Source organism: Equus przewalskii, chromosome 5, assembly GCF_037783145.1.
Source record: "Equus przewalskii isolate Varuska chromosome 5, EquPr2, whole genome shotgun sequence".
Lineage (NCBI taxonomy): Eukaryota > Metazoa > Chordata > Mammalia > Perissodactyla > Equidae > Equus > Equus przewalskii.
Window position 1 is genome coordinate 77,624,289 of NC_091835.1, and position 13,037 is coordinate 77,637,325.

Below are 13,037 nucleotides of genomic sequence, written 5' to 3' on the forward strand. Positions count from 1 at the left end.
GAACAAAGGAAAGCTCACTTTAGATTTTGGTTACAATTGGATATTAGCCACTAGGTACAATTATCCTCCGTTGTAGATTAATGCCATAAGAGGTAAAACAACAAACATGCCGTGTACGTATGTGTGTGTGTAATGATAAGTGAGTTTAGAGATACTGGACCAAAGAAGTGGCTATTAGGTAAATCTATAGGGATAATTTTTGAGTAAAAACAGCTTGCCTTTACTGAACACTTCAATATGCCATGCATCATTTTACATGTTTCAACTAATTTAATCCTCTAAACCTTATGGGGAAGTAGTATTATGGCCTTCATTTTACAAATGAGGGAATTAGGACGTGAAGGTGAAGTATCTTGCCCAAGATTACACTCATTGTCAGTGGAGGGTCTAGATTTGAATCTGCTACCCACAATATACCTTTCCAGTATTAGTATTTTTAAAATAGTTCAGTGCTGCAGTGGATTTTAAGAGGTTCTAGAGGAAGGAAGTTTGAGAAATGTTAAAAAAAAAAAAAAGACTGATCAAGTATAGTGGGTTTTGATCTGTTAAAACACAGAGTCAGCAGGATGATAAGGTTTCCTTACTGTTAGAAGGAAGTATCTGGAACCAAACTAGAAAGCTTAGAGAAAGTGATGCTCTCTCGCTGCTTGTGAACTCAGGGAGGCTGAGAAACAGTGGGGATCGAAGGCATGGTAAGTAGAGAACGTGATCCCTCCAGTGCTGGTTGCAAGCTAGTAGGAGTGGATTGTACGTGGAGATGGTGGGACTCCTGTGGAAGCCGCGGGCTGTGGGCGCCAGTGGGTGCGTGATGGAGTGGGGTCTGGTGAATTCTCATGGATGTGTATATGTCAAATTTGCTGTGAAGCGGGATTTTGAATAAAGCCTCAGACAAACTTCAAGGCAGAGAATACAATTCTTTAACAACCATTTATTCAGACATCATTGTGCTCCAGACATCATTTTAGATGTTAGAGAGATGGCTGGGAGTAAAACGGATAAGTTCCTTTTAGTCTTGAGTCACACAGAATAATGGAACATATTCTCAAAACATGGTTAAGCAATTTACGTCCTTCAATCAACTTTTTGTAGACCTCCGGTGCCATCTTCTCTCTGTGGTGCATCTCGTTCTGTAGTTCTCTCTTTTCTCTCTTCTCCTTTTTTTTTTTTTTTTTTTTTTTTTTAGATTTTATTTTATTTATTTTTTTTTTTCTCCCCAAAGCCCCCAGTACATAGTTGTATATTCTTTGCTGTGGGTCCTTCTAGTTGTGGTATGTGGGACGCTGCCTCAGCGTGGTTTTGATGAGCAGTGCCATGTCCGCGCCCAGGATTCGAACCAACGAAACACTGGGTCACCTGCAGCGGAGCACGCAAACTTAACCACTCGGCCACGGGGCCAGCCCCATCTCTTCTCCTTTTTTTATCTGTCTCAGTGTCACATGTTAGATCAGAGGCCTTGCAGAGAGAGAGACCGATAGACCTTGATGGAATTTTGACTTAGCCACTTCTAAGCTGTTTAACCAAAATCAAGATATGTAAACCTTCAGAAGCCCCAGTTTCCTCATTTTTAAAAATGAGAACAATAAAACCTATATCACGGGGTTTTTGTTGGGTAGTAAATAAATAATGCACATAACCAAGAAACAGTAATCATAGTCATTTTGCTTTTATCTCTACCTCCATTTTTGGCACCTTTTTGAGGCAGAGACTCTTTATTCTTGAGGAATTCTCTTCTGTGCACAAGTACTTATGATTTATATTATTACAGTTCACAACTTGAGCCAAGTAGGAGATTCATAAAACAACAACAACTCATTGACTTTACAGTAATGTGGGTCTTTTCAATATGGATGGAAGTCCGATTTTTGGCACATGTAGGAAGACACTCACGCACTGATATTGATGCTACAAAAATATTTAAGTGCTGAATTTTTCACTTAGCCACAAAGTTAATAACATCCATTGGGACTACCTTCCAAGGGAGTTTTAAGGTGGGAATGCCTTACTTTCCACTTACATAGGGTAGTACCCATGAGCACATTTAAAAACTACCACAAAGAGAAAGACAATAATCATTCTATTATCATGATGTAGAGAAGTTTATTCGTCTTAAGACACAAAACGTGTGCCAACATAATTGTTGATACCATTTAAGTGCCTCTTATGTGTCTGATCTTTTCTATGCAGCATTTCTAATCCTTATTATCATGTAAGATAGATTATATTCATTTAGAGATAAAAATAATAAAGGCTCATCAAGATGAGGCTGCCCATTAGAGAATGCCAGGAATCAATGCCTCAGTAGACATTTCAATGCAGGTAAGATGCTAATGGAAACCAGATCTTGTTCCCATATCTGAAATCAATTTGAATCAGTAAATAATGAAGCATTGCTTTGGGAATACTCTGCATAGAAACATGAAAAGAATGTAAGACATCTTTCCTGACCCCTGGAGGACACTGTAATTTCAGAGATACTCTTTGTGTATGTCTAATTAAAGGAACAATCCAGAATAGGGTTAAGTGTCAAAATAAATGATAGAGAGCAGTGATCATCTAGGACAGCGGTTGACAAACTGTAGCCCTTGGGCCGCATCCAGCCCTATGCCTGTTTGCATAAGTAAAGTACTGGAATACAGCCACACTTATTTGTTTCTATATTTTCTGTGGCCGCTTTCCTGCTGAAGGGCAGAATTGGATACTTGTGACTTAGTCTACAAAGCCTAGAATATTTAGTATCTGGCACTTTAGAGAAAAATATGTGTTGGCTTCTGCTCTAGAATTTCAGAAGAAGGAGACTTTACTGTGTGATAGAGGAACCAAGAAGGCTTTTATGAAAGAAGTGGAAAGGCTTTGCAGCTGAGAGATGGGTAGTCTTTAAGTGAAAAGAGGAGATGGTCATTGTAAGTGCCGTAAAACTCAAAAGCAACAGCAAACATGGATAAAAACAGAAGTCTGCAGAAGTATAAGGGTCATATTACTGTATGTAATTCATATAATATTATAACCATTTGTCTAGGAAGGTACTTTTTCTTTTTGAGGAAGATTAGCCCTGAGCTAACATCTGTGCCCATCTTTCTCCATTTTATATGTGGGACGCCTGCCACAGCATGGCTTGATAAGTGGTGCATACGTCTGCACCGGGGATCTGACCTGGGGAACCCCGGGCCGCAGAAGCAGAGCACGGGAACTTGACCGCTGTGCCCCAAGGCCAGCCCCTGCCTGTGAGGGTACTTTTTGTAAGTATTCATCTAGAACAGTGATTCTTAAACTCGGTAAGACATTTGGATCAATTGGTGAACTATTTAAAAATAAGATTTTTGTTTTATTCAATAATCTGTGATATTAAAATGTAGTCCATGTGTCCATCTAGAACATTTATTCATTTGATAAAATTGGTTATTTTTGTTGAGGACAGAAAATGTTTTTTTTCTCCCATGTTATCTCTACCTTCATAAAGTACGTGCATACTGGACATACATTAATAATTTTTGCTAATCACTAGTTATAATAAAAAATACTAGATATTGAGCATACAGCTAAGTGCCAGGATCGTGCCAGAACTTTTCATAACTTATCTCATTAGAAACTTACATGCGCCCCATGAAGTAGATGTTATTATTCCCATTTTATAGAAGAGAACGCTAAGGAACAGATGGAACAAATAATTGCCTTAAGAGCACAATACTAGTAAATAGATCCGCTTTACCCAATATGAGCAAGAAATTGACTTTTATAAAAAGAGAAACTTTTGGAGCCAGACTGTAGTTAGGAATGGACTTTCAGAAATGTAAACCAAGTGAATTTGCCGATTTGTTCTATTATGTAACTTAATTCTTTTCTGTTACAAGCATTGTGCCATATTTTTATAAAAATTGAGTCTGTTCTTGTTACAAATGTTCCTGCAAATTTTTATTGAAAATACTGCTATTTTATTGGACCAGAACTTTCTTTACCCTTTCTTTCTGTCCACAACTCTTTTTCTCTCTTTTTTTTGCCTTTTAATGTTCAACTGTTTGTAATGTCCTTTTTTTCCCTTGTTTTTCTTTAGCATCCCTACCTTGTATTCATGGTGTCCTCAGTATGCAATAAAGTGCTTGAATGCACTTTCCTAAAGAAATGGCCTCTTTAAGAGGAAAGAGAAAGAATCAGTGCAACTTAATACCAGTTTCTTTTTCTGAATTTCAAAAGCGGCAGATACTGCAGAAATATTTGCATATCACTAATGGATATCACAAAATAATAAGTAGATAGGAAAAGGTGAATGATTCAGAAGAAGCCGCAAGGAGTATAACAAAATGTAAGTCCGTCCAGTGGGCCACATTAGCATCTCTGTGGAGAGTCACCTGGCCACTTGTGCCCTGAGAACATTAGTTACACACAGGAGGGGTTACAGACATCAGATCTAAAGCTCATCTAAAAACCATTTCCTGTTTTTATCATTAATTTTCTAAGTAATATACACTGTTCATTTAAGAAAAAAATACTTCAGTGAGGAGACTTGCAAATCTGTATGGTTTTTGAATTTTATTTTTATCAATAACATAGATTTGTTCCTCTATCTCAGTAAGATACCTGGGCCCATTATCTATGTTTGTTTTCAAATGTTCCAAAAAAGGGAAGAGACACGTCTATAGATGTATCACCAATTTTAAAAAAAATACATTATTTTAAATGCTTAAAAGCCTAATTACTACTGTTCATTGAGATACTTCAGTATTTATGATCAAAATTATTATACATATTTGGTTTACGACTTTCATTTAAGAATGAATGTCTCATCCAACTTTTATAGTCTATACGCTCTTTAAAATTATTTCCCTTTTTCTTAGGCCTCTTATTTTATTCTTTTCTGTCTTGAAGCAATAATACTAATGCCTCCTTAGCTATACATTCAGATATTGAGTTGTGGTCTAAAATCTCTAAACTTGAAAATGTAATTTTTTAGTATTCTCTCTCTAAGGCTTTTCAAAAGGAGTTACACACTCAGAGTTTTGGAATTGGAAAAGGGGAAAGAGAAGGCAGATAACATCCTTGGTGCTGAGAGATGTGGCCCTGGGGCTCTCTGTGTATCACCTCACACACATAGGACCTCAGCAGCCCTATAACTGGGCATCGTTATCACTGATTCAGGATGCAAAGGAACCATCTGACGTCTCAGGCGGGTTAGGTAACAAAGCTCTATTTCCAAAATCCACGTTTTCCCTCTATTCCATGTGGTCTTCCCAGGTAGGGGAGTATCCTCCCTTTTCACACGTGTTTTATAGAAAAGGGAGATTATGGGGAAGACAACAAAGAACTACTTAGGATTCTGTCCTTTTAAAATGTGCTAATTTTAAAAAAATCATATTTTTAAATTTCAAACTGCACCTGGAAGTCTTTCTCAAAAAACAAAAGACAAATTTAAAAGGATGAGAAAAACATTGGCAAAATTTTATTTTGTCCCTCTTCCACATTGACTCAGTCTGCTCAGGCTGCTGTAACAAAGTACCACAGACAGGATAGCTTGTAGACAACAGAAATTTACTTCTCACGGTGCTGGGAGCTGGAAGTCCGAGATCAGGGTGCCGGCATCTTGGGTGAGGGGCTTCTTCTGGGTTGCAGACTTCTAGTTGTATCCTCACAGGGAGGAAGGGAGCCCTGGGGGATCTCCTTTAGAAGAGCAGTAATCCTGTTCATGAGGGGTCCCCCATCCTGACCCAAGTACCTCACAAAGGCCCCACCTCCTAACACCATCACATTGTGCATTAGAATTTCAGCGTGTGAACTGGGGGGCCACAAACATTCAGACCAGAGCACACATTCATAATCCTTTCCAAAATGTCTACTCTATGAACTGTGTATGTTGGGACTGATGTTAGTACCAAGAAATCAAGTAGACGTGGATGACGCTGTTGAATTCGGGCTATGTTTAAATAATTGGGTTTTGAGTATTGTTTTACTGGTTTTTTTTTGCTTTTTGTTTTTTTTTTTGGCTGAGGAAGATTTGTCCTGGTCTAACATTAACATCCATGGCAATCTTCCTCTATTTTTTAGTATGTGGGCCACCAGGACAGCATGGCTGCTAACAGAGCAGTGTAGGAGCGCCTGGGAGCTGAACCAGGGCCACCAAAGCACAGTGTGCTGCACTTAAGCACTAGGCCACCGGGGCTGGCCCTGTATGTTGTTTTATTTTGAAAATTTTCAAACATAGAAAAGTTGCCACAATAATACAGTGAACACCCACAGACCCTTCACATGGTTGTACTTCCTGCTGTTTTTTAACATGTGCGCTTGTTATATGCCGAAGCAAATAAGAGATGGGTGGTGTTTAACTCTTTTTTGAGTACTTGATTGTGTTTTATTAAACAGGTACATTCGGCTGCAATTATACCTTAATAAGAAAAACTATTCACATTTAAAAAATCTTAGTAATAATTGGTTCGTTAAAATACCAGAACTTCATTATGATTTGAAATTCAACATAAGAGTGAATAAAATCTGAAGCCCATTTCAGAGGGATTTGGGAGGTCCCTCCGTTATAAGCAATTTAGCTCTTAACCATAGCCTTGTAATAGGAACGGGTACATTCAGCTGAAATTTCAGCATTAATGTTTAAAAATGGGTTTCTTTCATAGTAAAACAGAACTGCAAAACACATGGTTGAGATACTACACGTTTCAAATGTGAGGCCGTTGAGTGGAACGGTGTGTCTTGTTTATCAAGGCTTTGTTGTGTCTAACACTCTCACAATGTGAGTGGGACTTTTCTTTATAGTTGACAAGAGAATATAATTTGTGCATTGCAATTAAAATATCCCTTCCTTGACTCCAAAAAGGGATCCAATCCAGGAGATGTGGGAAAATGACCAGGTATTATCGCTACCGACTGAATAGGGTTTTATGAGAGAGAGTTGATGGGGAAAGCAGGAAATGCTCCATTGTTAAATGAACACTTTTATGGAAGACTAGGAGCATAAACCATCTATTTTTTAGACAATCTATAGGATTTAAGTTGTAGTTTACTAAAAGTAAGAGTGTAAGGCCCATACTTCAAACAAAGAGAAGTTTTTCAAATGAGGTATTCCTGTATGCAGAGAGATTCTTCTATAGAGATTGAAAGTTGAAAACATGCTAGGATTATGACCAATAATCCTTTTAAGGATTATTAATTAATCCTGAATTAAAATATGATATCCCCGGATATCATTAGGTCTGTTAGGGTGAGAAAAGTTTTTACATGGACGGTAGTAAATTGGCTCCTGAAAAGGACCATCTTTTGTAATCAAATCATTCATAGTTTCAAAGGAAGTGGTTCTGATGTGTTCTCCATGTTATTAAAAGGCGTCAGTTTTAAAAAATTTTATATTCTTTGCCTAAGCAGCCATCTCCTTTCTACATTCCTGGGAAGGCTCTGAAATTCCTAGAAATCTGAAAATTGAAAAAAAAAAACCAACTCCATAATCTCTCCATTTTTTAGTATAATTTTTGTTTCAAATATGCCAGTGATCACAAATAAAAACTTTCTCCTTCATTTGACATTGACTTTTACCTTTTTTATTTTCTCTTTACCATCTCTTATGTGAGGGGTTTCCTGATGGGGTGAAAGCAGGTAGATGGAGAGAAGTGTGTGCCAACACTGGCAAACATTCAGATGCTGAGTTTGCTGCCTCTGTGAAACCGACATACTGTGGAGTCACACAATTGCGCCAGTAATGGTACAGGCAAAGTTATCAGGCATTCTTATCTTTGGTGACTATTCCTGCTCTTGGAGTATCATAGATGGTGTTGCCATTGTTGCAGAAATCTGCCTTTGGCTCGTTGCTGAAACAGTGTCTTCACTGACATAAAGACACTGTAGCTGACCCCCGTGCCCGCTGGGCTTCACCTTGCTCACATGATGTGGATTTGTCCTGTGAACTCTCAAGTGCTAAAGAGTCTAAAAAGATGCACCTGTTGAAGCCTGCTTGTCGCCTCAGCTTGGACTCTGGCCTGGTTTCTGGTCCATGACTTGCCTCTGTTGGATCTTGGCATTGGCTCTGCCCAGGACCTAGTAGTGACTGTTCCTTGAAATGCCCTTCAGTTTTCCTGGAAGGGGACACTACAAATAATGGTCACGGGAACCTAACAGTTGCCAGAAGCCAGACTGACAAAGGAAAGCAAAAAGGACAAGCAACAGCGTGATGCCTAAGGAACTGGCTGGTTGCTTTACCACCCCCGGCCTGTAACCTTTAGGTCTAAATACAACGTGGAGATTTCATTGTACAGCATTGTACTTCTCATATAACAGAAGAATTGGAGGCACTTATGAAAGTATTTACTGAAGGTAGGAAGCACCCTGATACTACCTAAATAACATCTTTTTATGGGAATTCTCTTTTGCTTCTGACCAAAGCATTTCAGCATTTACTTTGAACAAAAACTAAAAAAATTAGACAACAGCAGCAAAAATCATTTGTCATGCAATTCAATATTCTGGGTAGACCACCAAAAGTGTCTAAATTTGCATTTATCCTCTTTAAGTAAGCTCTTAGTTTTTCCTGAATTTATTTTAAATTTCGATAGATATCTTAGTTTTTTAATGAAAAAAATATCGTTAGATATTTTTCATAAATACAAAAAAGAAATATCCTGAGTCGATTTTTAAGTTACCTTATTTGCCTTGTACTGTGTAAAAATAACCCTGTCATTTTCTTAAGACTCTGCTTGATTCTTTTCCTTAGTTATTCAAGTTGTCTCAAGTCAACTGTTAGTAAGGGTAAGAAGTAGTGTTCAACAGAATGAGAAAGGGGAACTGTGTCACTTTTCTTCTGGTGAAAGGTTAGTCCATGGAAATGAAAGGGATTTCAGCATTCCCAGAATAAGCCCATTATATGAGGAGATAATGTAATTTATTTCCACAGTTCCCCTAACATTCATTATTTTAAAGGTGACCAGAACTGATTTCTACTATTACACTTAATAGCATATTTTCTACCACGATTACCCAGTTAAAAGTCATATTCTGTCTGAGAATTTACTTAAGGTAAGTGAGGGGTTTGTAGATTTTAATTGTTATGTATTGTGGCGTAAATGCATTCTTTGGAGAGGTGAATGGGTAACTTTATTAAATAATCTTAATTTTTTAATAATGCATAATATTTTGAGTTAATGTGTAGTGTGAGGACAAATCACTTGTGTTTTTTTTAGTATTATTGTTAGGCCCTTTTCTTCATAAAATGTGGAATCAAAAAATTTAATCTGCATGTATTATTGCTCTGTTCTGCAGGTCTTTAGTCATATGAATATATTGCCTAAATTAGTGCACATTCCTAAGATTTATAAAGGCAAAATGGTTTCTTCTTATTAAATATATGCACCCTTCTCATCCATCATTATTAATACACTCATAAAATGTTACGTAGCTTTGGACAGGCGCTAGCCTCCGGTCTACAGTCTCTTTAGGCAATGCCTAAGTTCAGAAAGTTCCAAACTTATTTGATTACACATGTCATTTATGAAGAGAATTTAATGGCATTGGAATTTTATAGAACACCATTTAGGAAACATTGCCTTGAGGAAAGACCTTTGTGTTGAAGACAAAATAGAATTTTGAAAGTATTATTTAAAAAGCCCTTCATGTGCCTGAAGAGTAACTAAACTTGGATTTCATTTTCACAGTGCTAAACATGTGACAGGTTGTCAGGTGTTTCACAATGCATATCAAACTAGGTTCCCACTGTCTCTGTTTCATAATAAAATGACAAACATCGAGATCATGAGTTACTAAAATTTTAATATTGATATAATCAACAATAGTAAAAGCAAAATGGTAAATGGCATTATTGAGGTCAGGAATTAATTGTTGAGACCTGGGGTCTGGCCTAATAGACTTAAAATAATTTAAATCTAACATCATTATTAGGGACTAAATGGACACATCCTATGGGAGGTCACTACGGTTATTTTGTTTATTAGTCATAGAATCACTCTGTCTTTCCAAATCTTGGGGTTCAAATTATTAGAACAAGCATTTATTTTGCTGACATCTGGTTCCCCTTGTTTCTATGGATTGCCACATCATACATATAGACGTTCTAAAATTTTGAACTCTTTTACTGGTAAAAGTTCTTAATTACTGAAATGTAGCTTTATTTTACCATTGTTAACTAACTGGCCAAATTTTGTGTAATCCTATGGGTTTTTTTTTTCCTCATAGGAGGCAAAGACATTTAGTGTGTATTGCAGAAATATTAAGGAAAAAATATTGTAGCTATTCGCTGGCATCTGTAACCCAAACTATCTCACCTTTTATAGCCATATTATTGTAGCTTGTAGCCATATCACTGAATTGCTTAGTTATCAATACCATTTATATGCTTATCTGCTAAACAGACTTCACAGATTTCCTTAAACACACAACTCAGCATTCCTAAATCATTTTTCTCACCATATACTGAAACATTTGTTAAACTACACTGCTAAGCAGCAGAAATGGCTATATTATTGTAGACTTAAAAATATGCATGCTTAGTATTTTTTTGCTAATTGTGTTTCCGTATAATCTCATTCCATTCTTTTTAGCATGATTGAGACGAGTGAAGTTAGAAATACTGTTGTACTCAGTAATGGGGCTAAAAGATGAGTAAAAGTCACCTGCATTCAAGAAGCACAAGAACAAGATTCCTAAATTTGACTGTTTGCTAATCTGCTAAAACAGCATGTTGGACTTTTCCTTCCACACTTCCTGTACCCTCCAAGGTAATGAAAATAAAGATTATGAAAGCTGATTCTTTTCAAATAGAATATTTCCTTCCACATTCAAAATACATAGTAATTAGCAGTCTTACCTGTTCAATAATGGAACTCTTAATGGTGCATGATTGTCCCTTATTCATAGTGGTTCTGGTGGTAATGTGAACGTAGATTTTAAAGTCAAGAACTTCCAAACAGAAATGGTTATAACTTGATTACTGACACCACCATCCCCTTCTCCCTGCCCACAACTCACTTTTTTCTTGATTTTACGGGAATCATCTATCTACAGTGAAATTTTGGTATAATAAATGATGCCTTTGATAGAAATGATGTTTTACCTGGAAGTTGGCTATGTAGAATTTTATGCTGATGTAATTTTGTGATTTTTCTATTCCTATATATTCCCACTTACCATAGCTGATTATAAAGAAAATTTTCATGGATCCATTTTATTTTTCAACTCCCCTAAAAACTCTACATGTTAGATGTATCTAAAATGAGCTTTTAAAATTTTTGAGTGATTTCTCACTTTAATGTGAAGATTTTACCAAATACTTTCTGTTGAAATAGACGTTTAGCCTTTACCAAATCTGATTTACAAGGTGTACACTTTTCGTTTTCACATTTGTAGGATTCAAACAAAGGGAAATTTAAGTTCTAGGTTTGCACTGAAGACTTCATTTCAATTGAATATCTCGGAGTTTACACAATCTGTATAAATTGAAGCACGCACTCCGAGAAATTTAGAGGTTGTTGAGCCCAGTATTTCACCCAGTGTATTAATCCTACTGAATCCATGAAGAGTGATTATCCAGCTTCAATTAAAAGATTTGCAGGCAGACAGTGAACTCACCATCTCACAAGCAGCTCCTGTTTTTCTTAACCAGCTTCACTTGTTAGTAATTGTATTTTAATATTAGCCCTAGAGGGGAAGTCCCTGTGAATTGTGTTCTTTATATTTTAATTAATCTGTGAATTGGCCACATTCATACCAGAAAGGCAGGTCTTTGACTCCCTGCTGACAGACTACAGGAACCTGTCCCCATCTACAGCTCTAGTGAAGGTAGCCCTTGTACATCACGTGACACGGGATGAGTAAATCAGAAGCGGTGGGCACTGAAGTTGTATCGTTAACTCTGAGCTGGTGGCTATGTTGGTGTATGTACAAATGGAAGAAGCTGCCAGAGAGGAGAGTGGAGCATATGCTCAAAACAAGCAATTATAATAATGTTGTCATAATGACTTACATTTATTAAGTGCCTGTAGTCTCAGGTGCTATCCTAAACACTTTCTATGTGTTATCTTGTTTAATCCATACACTTAACAATAGGTCCCATTATTACTTTTTTTACAGAAAAAGAACCACGGCACTGTCATTAAGTGAGTCCAAAGTTCACAGAATTAGTAAATAATAGAGATAATGTTTGAGACTAGACACTTTAACCCCAGATTCCACATTTCAACACTTAGGTCACACTCTTAGCACCTGAACCATCAGGGCCTTATATAGACAGAGGGCAACTGCCTGACAACACTTTAGGTCTGCCTTCGAAGTCTGTGTTGATACTGATTTTTCCCCTCCCCTTTTCCTAAAGTTACATTGAGTGGATTTTGATTTCTTGCAACCGTAGATCCCTGCCTAGGAAAAAGGTTTGCTTATTTATATTCTTCTAAGTTTTGCCTACATAAAGAACTCTGCATTTTATAGATTCATTGTTGGAATTCTTGATACAAAACAAAACAAGTCAACCTGGAAATTATCTACTGCTTCATATAAAAACACTTTCCTCTGAAAAAAGTCCAAGTAATTATTGAACTCATAATGAGGTATGTTTATGAGAGATTGCATATGAAGACAGCACAATATGGTCTGCCTTAGAATTAGTATTAAGGAGGCAAGCATCAACCAAGTGGCCTTACCTTTGGGTTTAGAACACAGTTTTTTCCATGGGGTGCTCAAGAAGTTACAACATTTCTCTTGACATTTTCATTAGCCTGGGAAGTTGATGACTAAGTCTGTTTAGTCACTTCCTGTTCTTGGGTTTGCAAAAAGAACAACGTCTGCACTTTTACCCCTGTGACAACAAGATAGAATTAGGATGCGTGTTTCCTTTGCAAGGGACAGAAAATAGGAAATTGGCAAGAGAAAATGAGTAAGAGTCTGTGTGGCAGAGAAGGAAGTAGGAGGCAAGCATTTGTGAGGAAGAGAAATCAGATGTACAATAAGAATACACCTAAAAAGGGAAAGCACATGGGATTATTAATCAGAAACAGAAAATTATGCATGAAAGTTCACCCTCTTCAAACTGGGAGAAATAGTTTTTA

General features: G+C 37.0%; 1 protein-coding gene across 12 annotated transcripts in view; it reads left to right on the plus strand.

Moving 5' to 3' along the window:
* Positions 1 to 13,037, plus strand: part of SLC16A7 (solute carrier family 16 member 7) — a 153,084-nt gene that overhangs the window by 7,439 nt on the left and 132,608 nt on the right. For 4 of the 12 annotated variants that reach the window (XM_070619660.1, XM_070619653.1, XM_070619649.1 and 1 more), the window contains exon 1: positions 7,999 to 8,301. The exons of 4 other annotated variants lie outside the window; for them this stretch is intronic. The gene's annotated coding sequence lies outside the window, so the exon portion shown is untranslated. Of the gene's footprint in view, positions 1 to 7,562; positions 8,302 to 10,538; positions 10,716 to 13,037 lie in introns of those variants that run through there. 4 more of the 12 variants (XM_070619659.1, XM_070619648.1, XM_008528075.2 and 1 more) reach the window with 4 other exon arrangements.